Source organism: Tamandua tetradactyla, chromosome 14 (assembly GCF_023851605.1).
Source record: "Tamandua tetradactyla isolate mTamTet1 chromosome 14, mTamTet1.pri, whole genome shotgun sequence".
Lineage (NCBI taxonomy): Eukaryota > Metazoa > Chordata > Mammalia > Pilosa > Myrmecophagidae > Tamandua > Tamandua tetradactyla.
The window spans coordinates 69,237,374-69,254,980 of NC_135340.1; the positions used below are offsets into that span (position 1 = coordinate 69,237,374).

Consider the following 17,607-nt stretch of genomic DNA (forward strand, 5'->3'; position numbering starts at 1 on the left):
TGTATTGACTTACTTGATTCTTACAGTGCCCCTATGAGGCAAGTACTGTTCTGACCCCATTTTACAGGTGTGGAAATTGATGCAAAAAGTGGTTGGAAAAAAAGCTTTCCTGGCATACAGCTAATTATGACAAAGTCCATATTCAAACCCATTTAGTCTGATTCCAGAGGCTATGATCTTAATACTATGCTATCTTGCCTCCATAACTTGGTCCACCCCCCACCTATTTTTCCCCCATTTAAGAATATATCTTGGAAAACTTTCTAACTAATGCAAATATTATTATGAATTTACATAGTACTTATCTGTTATTTCTTCAATTAATGGATTTTCAAAATTACTTCTTTAGATTTCATTATTGTAAAGAATCCCACAGTGAACACTATAGGTTATCAAGGTATTTGTAGACCACAGTTTATGTACATTGTATATATGTTTCTATAGCCATATATATATATATAATCCATATATATATATATATATATATTAGTTGTTATAAATGAAGGCATTTAAACACATTTCTGTACAATATAAATATATTCTAAACTTAGATTGTCTTTAGATATAACAAAGATTTTCTTATTCTTAGGTAAATAAGTAGCTCCACAGTTCTATTTTATCACAAAATGTCTTTTATTAAATAGTTATCTTAAATAAAATGCTTGTAAAATTTAATTTTTTTAAATTAAAATTCCTGTTAAATAATACATACCATTTTGCTTTGCTTTTCCCAAGTGAAAGTGTTATTTCTATACATTCTTCAATGTTCTTAAAATAAATACATGAAAAATATTTTCCTATTATAATGTCACAGTGATTTAAATATGTTATGCAAACAGGCCATGATACAAGATCACTATTAATTATCCATAGAAAATGTGTAATAAATGGACTGTTCTTTCCCTTTTATCCCCCTGTACCATCTCTTTTTTAATGTTTACTGAAAATGATATCTTGACAATGAATAAAATGATTATCAGAAAATAAGTCAAATTCCAATTTAATTTTGGAAAATTCTTTTAATATAATGTCATGACCCTAGCATCTTTTCTGAGTTTATGATCTTATCAGTGCTGAAACTCCCCACTGTATATGGAGTCCCAAATTTCATAACTTGCTTTCCTGACTTATGACTGAATGTGGAATTTTATTATTCTCAAGGCAATACAGTTGACTGTATCCATGTTTCTGTTAAGTGCATGCTGAGTAAATTTTTAGCTAAGATAGCTCATTGCATTTTTAAGGAATTCTTTCCACAACAGTATTTTTCCAGAAAATGCCAACTCTAAGGATTTTTCAAGGGATTTTGCAGTTATGATGATATGGGAAGGGATGATAATTTTCACTCATAAAGAGAATTTGTCATTTCCTGCATCCATATTTCCTCCTGAAAGAACCAGAAGGACACACTTAAATGTGAACCTTCAATCACAAGTTCTTTCAGAAAGATTTGCTTTTTACCTTACTTTCTCTATAAACATTTTTATATTTTTTAATAAAATGAAATACTACTATTCCCCTAATATCACAACTTCTATGGCCCTGGGAGACTGAGACTAGAACTGAATTAGAAAGCCATTGCTTTTTCATGACAGTGCTACTACATCCCTCATTTATCTACCTTCAACATCCCTAATCAATTCAGAGCCAAACCATATTAATCTTTCCCTCCCCCTTCTAAAGTGTCAATGAAGAAACAATCCATACACATTGGAACGAGATAATGGAATTAACAGTACTGCTCTCTGATTTCTACCTAGCCTTCTGCACGTTTCCCTGTAAGTGCTACTGGGAAGGCTATGCCAGACTTCAGTCTATTTTTCCAATCTGTAACAATAAAATATTCAAATAGGTATCTGGTACAGGAAAGGGGATGGGAGAGAGAAAATTTGAGTAGATAAAAGGAAGAGAGAAAAGGCTAGAAGGATGAATGTTTCTGTGAAACAAATTTAATAGTTTATACCTTTGGTTTTATAAGATTTTAGTAATTTGTGTCATATAAATCAACCAAGATTCAGACACCAAGACGTTATTGGAAGTACAAGGGCTTTATTTGGGGGAAACATCTCTGAAAGATAAAATGGAAGAAAGCAGGAGTAAGCAAGAAGAGTCTCTAATGCAGGTGTGATACCTGTGAAAGGAAATGGGGGAAGTCAAGCTCCCCACTATTCCTTTGTTTTTAATTTTGTCTTGATTTTAAAATAGTGGTTTCTGTTGCAGTTATGTGACTTAACATGAGTTAGGTTTCATGACGTAAGGATATAGCCAATTTAATATACTCTTGATTCTCCTGCTATATTTCTGATATTGCTTTTTTTAATTCTCTTTAAAGTTTGGGAGATTGCATGCTCTCTTCATGCCTTCGTTTCCACTCCTAGTCTTGACCTCCATTTTAAACGAGGTCCTAAAATTACCCATAAACACAGAAACTTAGGTTTTTCTTATTCTGCAAAGGCTGTTAACCCACCTTACTCTTATTAGCAGGCTTTTCTCTGGTAGTTGAGAACTTTGCTGCAGATTTTCCTATAAGAGTCTTCCCTTTCACATCAAGTATCTTCCTTATTTCTCAAGAGCCAGAAATTCCCCTAAACCCAGACTACAGCTGTTTCCACTGCTCTAATTCCTTTCCTATGGGTCAGCAGTAGACCCTGCATCAACATCTTTGCATACTCTGCACCAAGATTGCCAAGTATTAAGAAAATGGCAGCTCTCCCACAACACAGTTTGTGTCAGTCATAGTAGCAGAAGGTCATTTTTTGGAGGAAAACGGAAGCTTTGGTCTTCTGATTTCGTAGTTACTAGTTTATAAGGAAGATGTCCCTATCACCACCCCCTCCCCAACAGGATTTGGTACAAAAGGAATTCACTGTGGATTTAGGTAAGAGAGAATTAGGGATTGTTAATTATTACAAGGTTGATCTGATGTAAGCAGAGCCCATTTTCACAAGTTATTATCATATAGCAGTTTAATTTCTGTGTCCATATTTTTTCAATTCAGTTTTGTTCACCTAATTTTAGTCCTCAATGCCTCTCACATAGGCAATTGCAAACTGATCTTCTAATTGATCTGCTGTCATCATTTCCTTTCTCCACATTAAGTCTATTCTACCCACTGTTAGAAATGAGACTACTTACAGCACAATGCTTTTCTACTTGAAAATACCTGATGGCTCTCCATTTTCAGTATTGAAGAGTATGAATCTTTCTAAATGACTTTGACGGTCCATCTTGAATTATATTTCTTCATCTTTATTCTGACAGCAAGGAGGTAATGCCTCTCTTTCCTGTATCCCCACTTGTATGATTCCTATGGTACATGTTACATTCCTAAATTTCATAAAAATAAAAGTATCTATGGGGGTGCAAGGGTAGTTCAGTGGTAGAATTCTCACCTGCCATTCAGGAGACCCCAGGTTCTATTCCCGGCCCATGCACTTCCCAAACAAATAAGCAAATTAACAAACAAACAAACAAAAAAACAGTCAAACAAAAATTCAACAAATGTGCTGCAATAAGGGGAAACTTACATGGAAAAAGAATGAAATATGACCCCCCTGCCATACAGCATACAAAATAGATTTAAAAAAATAATAGTATTTGTATCTTCCAACTTGATTGTAGAGTAAGTCTTTTTCACTTATGTTTTCCTTCATAAGGTTATGACAGCACTTTGTCCATACTAAGGCCACATTTTTAGATTAGTTTTGCTTTGGAAGGATCAACTGGTTAAGATTACTTCCCCTGAGGAAGTTCTGGTCTACTGTATTTTAAACAAAAATGAATCTTGAAACAATGACGGATACAGGATGAGACACACATGGAAGGGCCTTTGAGTTTAAAAAGCAGCTGAACCCACCCTCAAAACCACTGTTATGGGGCACTTCCAAGAAAATTTCTCCAAGGGATTTTTCTTATATTAGAACTAACCCCTATTGATCAGTTGGTCACTTTGCTTCTGATCATGAGTTTCCTTTTCTCTTGTTTGGAGGAATTTTTGAAGGTTTTATTGATCAAAAGTAACATATTTTCTTTTCTCATATATTTCCTAAATATTAAACACTGGCTATTAGAAGTGCACCATACTTCTCAGGTATGGCCAGTTCTAAATCTAAAACTTGCAAGATTAGAAGAGAATTCTTGTTTTTTTGTCTTCTTTAACATTTAGAAACAGTATGGAATACATCAAGATATTAGATATTTATTTCAGATAAAAATATTTAGATATTTTTTAAAATGGGGATATTGTGTTACATTCATAATTATTATAATGTTATTAAAATTTTTGGAGTTTTATAAAATGTGTCTCCCCTAATTATCAAACCATTTTTTGAGGTTAGTATTATAATTATTATTCTCATTTTACAGATGAGGGAACCAGAGCTTAGAGACATTGAATGACCAATGTTAAACAACAATGAAGTATCAAAGCTCAGATTTATAAGACTAGTTGAGGAAAAGAGATGAAATTTTCCTGAGCTGCCCAGAGAACAGAACATGGATTGTTGGGTAGAAATCATAGGGTTGGCAGACTTCTGCTCCGTCTGAGAAGAAATTTCCAAGAATAAAGGCTGCCACTGTGAAAAGTAATTTCCTCATTTCTAGAGTTATGCAAATAGCCTGGGTGATCACTTGTTAGAAGTGTTGGAAAGGAAATTTAAATTATCAGGTGGCTGATTCTATAAAATCCTTTCCTTCCTTAAGATTCTATTACATTCTATCCTAATATTACATCTTATCTTAATACAGTCAGATAGTGTCTGTTAGATGTTGCTGAGTAACAAACCACCCTAAAACTCAGTGGCTTTAAGTAAAGTGCTCAGGAATCTTCTGATCTTGACTTGATTCATTCATACATCATGGTCAGCTGGACCCGGGCTAGTTGTTTTATGTTGGAGTTGACTAGCTATTGTCAGAGGCAACAGGAGAGATTGGGCTATGTGCCACTTATCATCCAGCAGGCCAGTCCAAGTTTATTCATGTGTCAGTGACAAGATTTCAAGGGAACGAGTGGAAGCATGCAGAGCTATTTGAAGTCAAGGGTGTAATTGACAACTATCAGTTTTGCTGCATTCTGTTGTCCAAAACACATCATAAAGTCAACTCAGATTCCAGAAGTAAGGAAAAAATTCCACCTCTTTAAGGAGGGAATAAGAACTTAGTTCCTGTTTTATGATGTGCCATTACCACATATACTTACGATTAAATATTCTTTAAAATAACACATTTTCACATTTTGAAGAAAATGAATGTCATTTCATATACTTACCTCCCCTTAAACCTGGTGTTCTCTGTATTTGGAATAATGAAACGAATAACAATAGCCAATAATTTAAATTTTGGTATTTACCCAATAATTTCAGCTACAATACAGGGTAAAGAGTAATTTACTTTTCAGAAAGTAGATAACATCCAAATGGAAATTTAATAGCAGAAGATATTTATGGCTTGGACTTATCATAGCAGACTTTATGGAGAAGGTAGCATGGAATCAGGATCTGAAGTTTGGATAGAATTTTGACATGGATATGGAAGAGAAAAGGGAGGTCAGGAAGCAGGACAAACACTCGAGTAGTGTCACAGGTAAGAAAATATATTGGACTGAACATATAAAGGAGAGAAGCAGAAGATGTGTTTAGGCAGGTAAGCTGGAAGTTTGAATGCCTGTCTTAAGAACTTTAACATATTAGTAGTTTGGATAATATACCTATAAATTGGAATACCTGCACCTTGTAAAAAATAACTCAGCTGGTCTTGGAACATAGTAGTTGAGCAATAACTACTGAATGATGATGAAAATGAGAGGGAAGAAAGTGAATTTATATTTATAAGAGTGTATAGTTTTCATGATTTGAAGCAGAGGTATCTGCCAAAAGTATAAGGAGCTTGATTTTTAGAAAGATATTAGTTTCCAGAGGCAAGTGCACTCAGGCATCTCTTTTGCTCTGAAGACTTTTACAGAAATCCATCAACCATGATAAACATCACTGTAACTCCTGCTCATTATTTGATGTTTGGACACTAAGTTCCCAGATATGAAATACCAAAGCATGAGAATAGAAGAAGCCATCACTGCTCAGAATGATCTAACTATAAATCTTCTCACACAAGGTGACACCATCTGTCACATAATCTTTACATACAACGATCCCTTCAGGAAACAATACTTAGATAGTTGTTCCACAGTCAGAGTGACAATTATACAATCTCATGATATAGAAGATTCTCCAAGTTTATTGGTAAGATGTGTTTATTTATGTCAAGTGCAGGAAGTACCAAAGCTATAGACCAAAAGTCAATGCCATCATACATATGACCGAGCATTCCATCTGGGTGAGGCTGAGACTCCGATTTGCCCATTAGTGATGGGAGCAGTGCAAACTCTTTCCCAAGCATATATTTGCTTCACATCTATACGTAGTGTCTGAGAAGAGGACTCGAACAGGGACTGCTGCTGAAGCTCAGACCTAAGCATATCTTATGGAAGACTAGGTTAGCAGCAGGGAAATTGATGAGAGGCAGGGTTCAGGGAAGGACAGTGAGGTCCTCGAGAGAACTATTTTCATAAGGAACAATGAGCCTGTCATGGCAATTCTGACTCAGCAGTAAGAACCGAGTATCAGAAGGAAGGAATTCTGATTAGAGTAGGTGGCGTCCTGTCTGTTTGCTTGTTTTTAAGCCATCTGACCTAGCCACTCTAGTTATATGCATGCTTTTGAGAAGAAAAAAACAAAAGGAACGCGTTTGAATTTGAAATGTTTCTTTGAGATCCAAGCAAACCTGCCATTTCTCTTAGCCAACTCGGCATTAAAAACCCAAAAGGTACAAATAAGAACTAGAAAAAAAAAACTAAATAAGAGCAAATAATATCTTCATTTCTTCTATTCAGTCATTGGGAAAACTGAAGAGGAAAAAAATCCTATATTACTTCCAAGTAAAAGATGGGCAATAATGTGATCTAGAGTCAAATACACAGAATTTAGAATTAGAAATTAGAAGGCATAGTTTTAAGTTTTGGCTTCACCATTTATTAGCTGTGTGACCTTCAGCAAATTATTTAACCTCCAAATCTTAATGCCTCCTTTTAAAAATCGGGATAATAATCATAATAATTAGCTCATAGGGTCACTTAGTGCCTCTGAACTTTCCACCTAGCACTTCATAGTTTTATGATACATTGTGGCCAGAGGTAGTGTTTCTTAGGGCTGAGGGGTTTCAAGAGACAGACGTTCAGTGCTAAAACCAGGAAAGTCCCAGGGAAGAGAGGATGGGTTGGCCACTGTAGAGGTTCTGGACAATTCTGGCTGCCACAGTTGACCACTGAGAGGGGTTTCTGAGAAGATCAGAAAATGTTTATACTTGTCACACTTGTGTTGCTCACTAGAAACTCTGGTTTAAGGAATTAAGTCAGTCAATATCAATATAATATACTTCCATTTATGCAGCTGTGCTTCTCTAGGTTTTGTCATAAGAAAATGTATAGATTCAAACTTGATGAAATAGTTCCCTACTCCAGCCCCCTACTTGACATATTTCATTAGATTTAATTGTTTGCTTTGCAAATAGAAAGGTCATATTTCAAGGAGCCAAAGCAGTGCCCATCTCTCAGAAAACAAAGGAACAGGGAAGAGAAGAGCATTAAGAGAGAGATTGGGATGTACATTTTTGGATTGAATTGAGTAGTAAGGAAGAGAAAATTGGCTAGAGCAGAAATCTGTTCTATTACTCTTGAGGAAGCTATAGTAACTTTAGAATTCAGATAGCAGATTCTCCTCCTCCTTCTATAAACTTTGATGTTTTAGTGAGGACATGGCAAAATACTGATAATCATGTTCCCTTTCAGTGTATATACAGTGCAGTTTTTTGGTGTCAATTTTAGCTTTTTTATCCTCTCAACTGAGAACAGCCTTTAACTTCCTGTTATTGTAAGCTGGGATATGGGGAGGGTTTTATTTCACAATCTTTTGCAGGAGAACTTGCAAAACTTCCTATTGGAATCAAAGCTGAAAACATATTCCCGCACCACTTAGAAACGCGATCCTTCCTGCATCACACCATTAGACATCGTATGGTTATGTGTCTTACTATATTTTAGCTATTTCATGCTCACTATTGAACAGGCTATAATGGAACTGTCTAATAAATGTGCTGTATAATGATTTCCAAGTTTATCTAGCATCCAAATCCTATTGAGACCATTGGACCAGGCAAAACAAACACAGTAAAAAATCTGACACAATATAAATATCAGTGAATTTGAGTAAAAATGAAAAGGAGAACTGTAGCATTTCAGTAGAAGTCAAGTCGCCACATTTATTCAGGGTACCCATTTATAGAGGGCACTGTTCATTTGCTGGGTCTTTTTGGATTACTGCAGAGTGTGCAGAAGCATGTAGCCAGTTTTCTCCTTGTACGTGTTGCGATTTTGTCATGCAGATAGTTGGACTATTAAGACAGGCATGTGAATCATTATGGACCCTATGAAACCAGAAGGAAAAGACTAGGTGCCCTGGGGCCAAAATGAGCATTAATGATCTCCAGGCATGTAAGACCCTACTTATGGCGTGAGCAATGGCCTACAGATGGGAACTGTAAGTCAATGTCCAGTTTGGTGGATACAGAAAATTCATGAAGGAGAAGGGTGGGCACAGGACAGGGTCAGATAGGAAAGAGCCTTAGACATAAGCTGAAAAGCATGGACTTTTTGCCTGTATTTACTAACCTGTTTTTCAGACTCCAAATTCCTGAAGGATGCACTGGCTCACCACTAGGGCCGTGGTACCCTGGAGAAAGTACCAGACTCTTAGGAAAGCGTAGGAAGAGTCATGCAAATGCATCTCTTCTCTTAGAGATTATTATATCACTTGCATATCTCACTCAAAAGTAAAGCTGATTTGGGGCCATTTGGCACCAGTAAGGGCATTTGAGCAGCAGGTTAAAAAGAATTGAATCTGTGTTGTATGAAGATTGAGCTGGAAGAAATACATAATATATATTGGAGGCCAGACAATTGGAAGAATTTGAGGATACCGCTAACAAAAAACAGCATAGGTGCAACTCTGTTTGATTAAATGGTGAATTCAGCTTTAAGTATGTTTAGCTTGGGGAAAGTGTAAAATAGGTAGCCAAATAGAAATGTGGAGCAGACCAGTAGGAGTGAGAGGCTAGGTTATGGGTGAGAGTTCAGGACAAATACAGAGATTTGAGATTCAACTCCACAACAGTGATAGCTAAATATATGGGAATGGCATAGATAGAATGTAGAAACTAAGATTGAATGACTGACAAAAAAGATGGTATTACATCCTCCAGCAATATGTGCTACTCCTTTCTTCCTTATATCAAGTAACAGAAAGTTGTAAGACACAGCTGCATCATAGGAACTGTAATTTCAAGTGATATATTTTTTTATCACTCCAGGATATCCTTGGCTTACTTTTGTTGCAATAAACCTAAATTGCAAATATCCAGTCATTCATGCTTTTTAAAAAAAAAAAATTTAGAAATGGAGTTCATGAACTTTAAGTCTCATCTAAGACTCTGATATTAGATTCCCTGGAATCAAATTCCAGCTAGATAGCTATTTAGCAGTATAAACTTGGGCAAGCTGTAAGATTCTTCTAAAAATTTTTTTGACATCTTTATAAGGAAATAATTACAATCTCTACCTCTTAAGTTGCTATGAGTATTAAATAAATACTATAAACATGTAACAGTATGCAGGACCCATGGAAAACAAATGCTGGTCATTAATTGTTATTCCATGTTTTAAAATATCCTTCAATATCGATATATCTGATAGCTTTCTGATAGAAGCTTGGATTTTAAAGATCAAACTATATTTTAATGTGAAAAATCCCTAAATCTGCACAGTCAGCTGGGGCTAGGATACATAAATTTAAGGCAGGCTAAGAAAGGCTGGTGTGGGAAAGAGGACAGCCTTACAATGAAGACAAATAGCTCAACTTCCCACACTAAATGGATTGTCATAAATAACTCCTTGATGTATTATTACATTTCAGGGCTATTTTATATGTTGAATAATAAACAGGAAAACAAAGCTGACTAATTTGGGCACAGACAATGGGGGTTTCGGGGTGGAATTAGTCATCCAGCCATGACTGCTACCAGGCACGTGGAATAAAGACAAACTCCCTAAGGTCAATGGTTTGGTCAAGGGAAGGTGCAGCTGGCCAAATTGAATTTTTATTAATTTAATCCTATTTCAATGAACTGGAAGAATTAATAGCATTGCCACAATTTCTCTTGCAATGGGAATAAACATCTCAATATTTGTTTTGTAAGTTCCAGGTTGTGTTCTTTTTGTTTTGTTCTTTTTGTGTGTTTTATTTTATAAGGTATACCATTTGCCTTTTGTCAATTATCATTAGAAGTTTGACTTTTTCCGAGAAAATCCATGATTTGGAAAAGTTTCACGGAGATATTTTATAATTTGATGTTTTAACTAATAAGGTAGTCATTTGTTTACCTTTAGGTTTTTGTACATCTCGTGATATTGGCAAAAGCAATTTTCGTTAAAGAAAATGGACAATATAGAAAAGAATAAATCAAAATCATTTGCAAAATCTCACCATCCAGAAATAAATAGAATGAACTGTTTGGGTCATTGTAAGTGTGTGTGTGTGTGTGTGTGTGTGTGTGTGTGTGTGTGTGTGAATTTAAAATAATGTATGCTCATTTTAAAACTTCAGATAGCCCAAAGGTGAATTAAATAAAAAGTCCCCTTCATTCTTATCCCAGTGTCCCCTTTCCCAACTTCCAACAACTGACCATTGTTTCTAGTTTCTTGCATAAACTTCCAGAAATACTCTCAAGAAATACAAATACATACATACATTATTTTAAATAAACATGGGACTGTTTTTAATATTATACTTATAAATTAATTATTTTCACTAATAGATATTCATGATAATAAATAATAATGATATTAAAACATTTCTGGAAGAGTGAACAAAAAATAAACTGTCATACCCACTAACTATGTCCTGGGTACTGGAATACTATTTATCCCAGCTCACTTCACTCTCATGACAACTATATTTAGGTGATCACCGTTATTGCTAATTTATAGATGAGAAAACGAAGAGTTAGCAATTAATTCCAAGACTATTTGGTGGGTCAGTGACAGAGCTGAGTTCTGATCTCAACCCTGTCTTACTTCAGAACTTAAGTATTGTAGAACTCTTCTCGTGTCCACAAATACAGAACCCTATCTTTTTTGTATGACATATTTGAATATGTCATATCATTCATATAGTGAAATACCATGATTTATTTAACCAATATTTTATCATTGGATACTTAAGATATTTATTTTTCATTATTATAAACAATGTACTTGCAAAATTATTTCCCAATGATTCGTTGCTACAAGTGCAATTACTAGATTGGATGGTATGCATATTTTTAGGGCTTTTAAGGCATATTGATAAATTGTCTTCAATAAAAACTTTTTTGAACTTCTTGTTCTATTATAATCCCCCCTTGCCAATCTGAATGGTCAAAATGCATTTCATTTTTATTATTAGTGAAGTCAATACCTCTCTCTTGTTTCTGGCCATTTGCATTTTTTATTTTGTGACTCTTCTGTTAATGTCTTCTCATTTCTTTTAGGGTAAATTATCTTTTTGATTTAGCCTTGTAGAGTTTATATATTAAGAATGGTATTTATTTTTTTTGTCTGATATATAATGATCATTTTCCCACTTTATCATATTTTAAATATTATTTATGGTGACATTTACTTTGAAGCAGATACTTTTTATTTTGTGTTATCTATCAATCTTCTCTTGGCTTCTACCTTTGGATAACTTAAAAATAGCTTACAAAACTATTCCCCAAACCAAGATTATTAAAAAAAAATCTAGTTCACTTATGGCAAACATTTGTACTTTTAATATTTATTTGAGTGCATGGTATGAGATATGAGAAAAAAACTTTACTTTGTTTCAAAGATTTATCTAATTGTCCTAATGAAAATGTGTTGAAAAATATATTCTTTCTCAAAGTACTGCCTCTGTTTTTTGATGAAATTATTATTCATGTAGAAAAGGCAAAGTAATCTGCAAAACAAATACTGGACCTAGCTGTGAAGTTGGCGAGGTAATAGCAATTCAAGGTTAATGTACCAAAATAATTTTATTTCATATACTCTCAGCAAATAATAATAAAATGAAGAATATTTAAATTTATTTACAAGAATAAAAACATTTAATATATAGGAATATCTTTTTTAATGGGCAGGATCTGTGGCTGGAAAAAAAAAGTTTTGTGACTTAGAGAATAAGACTTGAATGAATGAGTATGCCTCAGATATAGATTGAAAGATACAATATTGTTAAAATATTCATTTTCTCCAGTTTGATTTTTAGATTCAATTCAACCCCAGTCCTAATCCCAGATAGAAATTGTCAAGGTAGTTCTAAATTTATATGAAAATGCAAAAGACTTTGAATAGCCAAAGCAATACGTTGACAAAGAACAAGGTTGGAAGACAATACATCATCTACCTGATTTTATGATGTAATATAAAGTTACAATATTCAAGACAGTGGGAAACTGGCATAATATGACAATTTTATCAATGGACCACAATAAGGTCCAGAAATGCACCCACATAAATATGGTCATTTGATTTTTGACAAAAGTGACAAAGTAATCCAATGAAGGAGTGGGGAGAGTCTTTTCAACAAATGCTGCTAGAAGAATTGAATATCCGTAAGGGGAAAAATTGAACCTCAATCCCTACGTCACACCATATTTAAAAACATCATTCAAAATGGATCATGGACCTAAGCATAAAAGTTAACACCAAAAATCCTTCAGAGGAAAATATGAAAATACAGCTATTTCTTATTTGTAGGTCACAGAAAGTGGTAACTATAAAAAAAAGTAAATAAATTCGACTTCAGCAAAATTCTACTCAAGAAAAGACACCTTTATGGAAATTAATAGACAAACCATCGACTGGATTAAAAAATTAACAGAGCACCTTTCTGACAAGTGACTGGTTATGTAGTTACACCCTCCACATGAAAAGGACTCCTACAACTAAATGATAAAGTTAAAATGGGAAAAAGAGTTCAGCATGTGTTAACAAAAGCACATCTAAAATGGCCAACAAGTACATAGAGAAGTGTTCAAAATCATTATTCTTCTGAAAATACAAATTGGAACAACAATGAGATATTACTACACACATACAAAAGAACTGACAACATCAAATTTTGGTGCTAATGTGGAGTGATCAGAACTCTCAGGTAGTTGGAAAACTATCCTGTGGATGGCAGAATGAATATAGGACCAGATACGTGATAAAGCAAATATAGTAAAATGGTAACCATAGGCTCCAGGTGGTAGGCCAAGATGTTCCCTTCAAATGTGTTTCAACTCTGCTGAATGCTAGAAAAATTTCATAATGAAGTGTCGAAGAAGAAAAGTGTAGCTTTGAAATACATTTTAATATTCGGTCAATATCCTGTTTCCTCTTTAAAATGCTTCTGGCTATTTTTACTTGTTAACATGCCCAGACAAAAACTAGAATAATTTTTTGAAATTACCAGTAGTTATTTTGAGATACAGTTTGAATTTCAATTTATTTATTGATTAGTATGATAATTTCATGAAATCTATATAGTGGAAATATGTTTATAAATTTTATAATTTATTGTCAAGTTTGTTACCAGGTATTGAGTATTTTTGGTTCCTTATGTGATCCGAATCTTGCACTAATCTTTGTTCTAATTGGTCTTGCTCATACAGATCTTTTCTGTTTAAGGGTTTTTGACTCACAGCTTTCATATGCTCAAAAGCAAAAGTGGTTCACTCCACTCATTAACAGGAGACGGAGAGAATTTTTGTCTATGGTCTTTTTTTTTTTTTTTAACATCAGGCTATATGACTTGTTTCCTGTGCTTGCTTATTTTTCAGGTGGTTTACAAATACTATAAACCCAACATGTTGATAAATTCAACATGAGTGAGAGTATCAAAAACTAAGGACTTTAGAAAAAAGTATTCTAGGATTAAATTGGAAACCAAAATAGAGGAAATCAAAGAAAATTCTAAAATAAAATATAATTATTATATGTTTATAGAGAATAATTTGTTTGACAAGAGAAACATTTGGAATGACACAGAATGAATTTTGCAGCACATGAGTGAACTATTATTGAAAGGAATCAAGAAAAGTGATGAATGAAACGGAAAAACATTAAGGGTGTGGCTGAAATATCTTTATCAATTTTTAATTCCTATTAATCTCATGTTAATCCAGAAGAAGAGTTGGCATGATAGAGTCCTGGTGATGAAACTTTTGTCACAGATTAGATAGGCCCAAGATCCATCTGAATATGCATGACAGCCAAATGAATGGCAAGGACCTGTTAACCCAGCTATTTAAAAAGTAGAAATCTGGAAAAGACCACCTAGCAGTGTAGGCATGTGCTTAATTTTTTTTCAATATAAATAAAAATACTCTTTTGGATAAAAGGCTGTAGCTATTCAGAAGATCTATATCTGGTTTACAGCTTTGATGGACTAATTCAAAGACCATTCGGTGGGAATACACAGAATGATTAACCTTAAATTTCTCTTAATCACTTTAAGTATATAAACTAGTGGAATTATGAACAGGTTTTCAGAATGCAGGCTCTCAGAAGTAGAGGTTACATAGAAATGCTATTAATTTAAAAATATATTTTGAACGTTACTGGCTACATTACTAAGCTGTTCTGTTAGTACCAGTTGATTACTGGAGTTTCCAGGGCAACCTCTATAAATAATGGCTACCATTGCATTTAGGATTACAATTAATCCCCTGGCAACCTTCCCAGTCACATCGCATGCCCCTGTTTCCTTTCTTTGCTGCACTTCCCACCGCACTGTCCTGTTTTGTTTCCTGGTATATAACAATTGCACTTCCCAGCATTATGGTTGTAAACTTACTGTTTTTTCTGCCTGGAGTGCTCATTTCACTTGAACCTCTTCTCGCCGCTAACTCCTGCCCAAACCTTAGATCTCTGTTAGTAGGATCGTTCTTCCAAAAAACTTTCTCTGATCCTATGGTTTATATTACAGGTCCCTCTGTATTCTCTCATAGTAGCTAGTACTTTTCCTCCTGGGAACTTTTCAGTTTGTGATTCTGTATCTTTTGTATGATAATGTGTTTGGTATCTACTTATAATGTGTTCAATATCTGCCTACTCTCCCACAAGGTTGTAAACGTCATATAAGTAAGGAACTTTTATTTTTTAACAGTATATTCTAGCATCTAGCAGAGTGTAGGTTATATAGAAGGAGCTCCATAAATACTTTTTCATATGGATGATATGAAAATGTTTCCTGTTTCTTTCAGATAAGACGTTGTTCTCACCTCTCTGCAAAGAAGTATGAAAAGCTTGTCTGTATCATAATTTTCATGTTTGATAGTGACTTACTAGACTTCTACTGGAGAAACATTTGTGTGTGAGAAATATACAACATGTTAATGAAACAGGGAACCTTTGGAATGATAGAATTCTCAGACATAAAATATGGGATGGTAAGATGAGAGAAATAGGAAAATAAATCACTTAGATTGTAGCACACAAGTGACTATCAATTAGAAGTCCCACATTCAGCAAAAGACAGGATCTAATAATGTGATGTGAATAGAATGGAGTGAGTTAAATATACAGAAGTTGACCTATATATTTTGGGATATTCCAATATAAGCCGTTTTTATCTTTAAGTATGGCACTGAGAAACTGAAGTTTCCCCATTTTTGGATTAAAATCATTGATAAGGATTTTTTATTTACCTTTTTTTCCTAAAATGTCTTATTTTTCTAAGAAAGAGACAACCATTTCATTTGGAAAGGTTATAGGATTTTATCTGTTAAAATATGCATCCCGTTCTTTAAGATGTCTGAATGTCAAATTAGAGTAATGCTCAGAACACATAGCATTTAATAGGAAAAATGCTGCAATGAATGCTCCATAGGTGACCCCGTTTCACTAAGTTTTCTTGGGCAGCCAATAAGACACTTCCTTTCAGGAATCCCCATTCTTTCACAAATACCTAATGAGTGAACTGACCCTGTGTAAAAAATCTGAGCAGATACTTAGTGAATCTCTGCTTAAATGTATAAGCCCCTGTTTCAGTCAGGGTCTGAGGGAAACATATAGCGTAACAAAATAGGAGAAAATTGAGGAATTTGTTTACAAAGGGACTATTTGCAAAAAAAAAAAAAAAAAGTGAGTTTACGGGACCCAAAAGGGTAGGGCATACAGTAAAATGAATCCACTTCATGTGTTCAAGTGTACAATTCGATAAATTTTGTCAAATGTATATGCACTTATATAACTAGCAGCCCAATGCAAATTCAGAACACTGTCATTATTGTGGAGCGTTCTCCTATTTGCTGTCCATCCCCAGCTTTGGGCTGCAGGCAATCACTGACCAACTTCTGTACACTGTAGATTAATGAGGTTTTTCCTGGAGTTCTGTATAAATGGAGTAACACAGTAAGTAGTCTTTGAGTCTAGCTTTTTTTTTTTTAAGCTTGGCATAATGTTATTACCTGTTTCAGTAGTTCATTTTTCTTTATTGTTCAGTGGTATTCCACCATATGAATATGCCACAGTCAGTCCTCTAATGAAACACACCTGTGATTTTTACAGGTATTTTGGGCTATTTTTCATAAAGCATCTGACTTGGAAAAGATTTTTTCTTATGAATGCATAGACGATTCCCTGAATTTTTGTTAGATGGTAGAATGAACTCTGATATGTAAGATCTGGTATTGCTTATTGCAATAATAAAAATAGCTCATCTGTATGCTTCATGTTTTGAAGATTTGTGAGGATTCTATAAAAAACATGTGACTTCATAGGACCAAGTATTTATCTTTGTCTTCAGGTGACACCACAGAGAAATTGTTTATTTGGTGAAGATTATTTTTCTTCCAAGCATGAGGCACAGCATTTTCTACATCTGGATTTTTGAAGAATTTATGCTTCCCCCATTTGCCTTTCTCATAAATACCATTAGACATAACACTTTTATTTGATATATGTATAAGATTATATTCTTTAAAAAAATCATGCAGATACTATGCTATGTCCATAGCAAGCTCTTAGAAAAAAATTTCTTTCTTAAACGTGGCAATTGTGGGTTCCAAGTTATAGGTATTTAGGGAACATTGCCCTGAAGTCCTGCAATGAAGGAAGGTAAGTTAACATTCATTCTTACTACTGTTTGAGAAGGAACACCTTAAATACTTTCAAAGGTTCTGTATTATAGGGTGAAACAAGGCTTTAGTGACTCTGATGACACTTGGTAGAGCATCCTTTAAGACCAATTGGTGCTTCCGTGTGTGTGTGTGTATATGTGTATGCATCTATATGTATATACACATGTATATATTCATTCTCACCTCTTTCTGAACTTTGATTTGCCTTGAGCAGTGATTGAACATTGAGAACATTAGGATTCCATGTTCCTAATGTCCTGCTATGTGGACCTTGAGGCTTCTCACTGTTCTTCCCTTCCACATCTAATCCAAAATGTTACTAAGATTAGTGTAAGAGCAGTACAACACTGTTTA

General features: G+C 34.3%; 1 protein-coding gene across 2 annotated transcripts in view; it reads left to right on the plus strand.

Moving 5' to 3' along the window:
- Positions 1 to 17,607, plus strand: part of UNC13C (unc-13 homolog C) — a 663,640-nt gene that overhangs the window by 178,350 nt on the left and 467,683 nt on the right. The gene's annotated exons all lie outside the window — the stretch shown is intronic.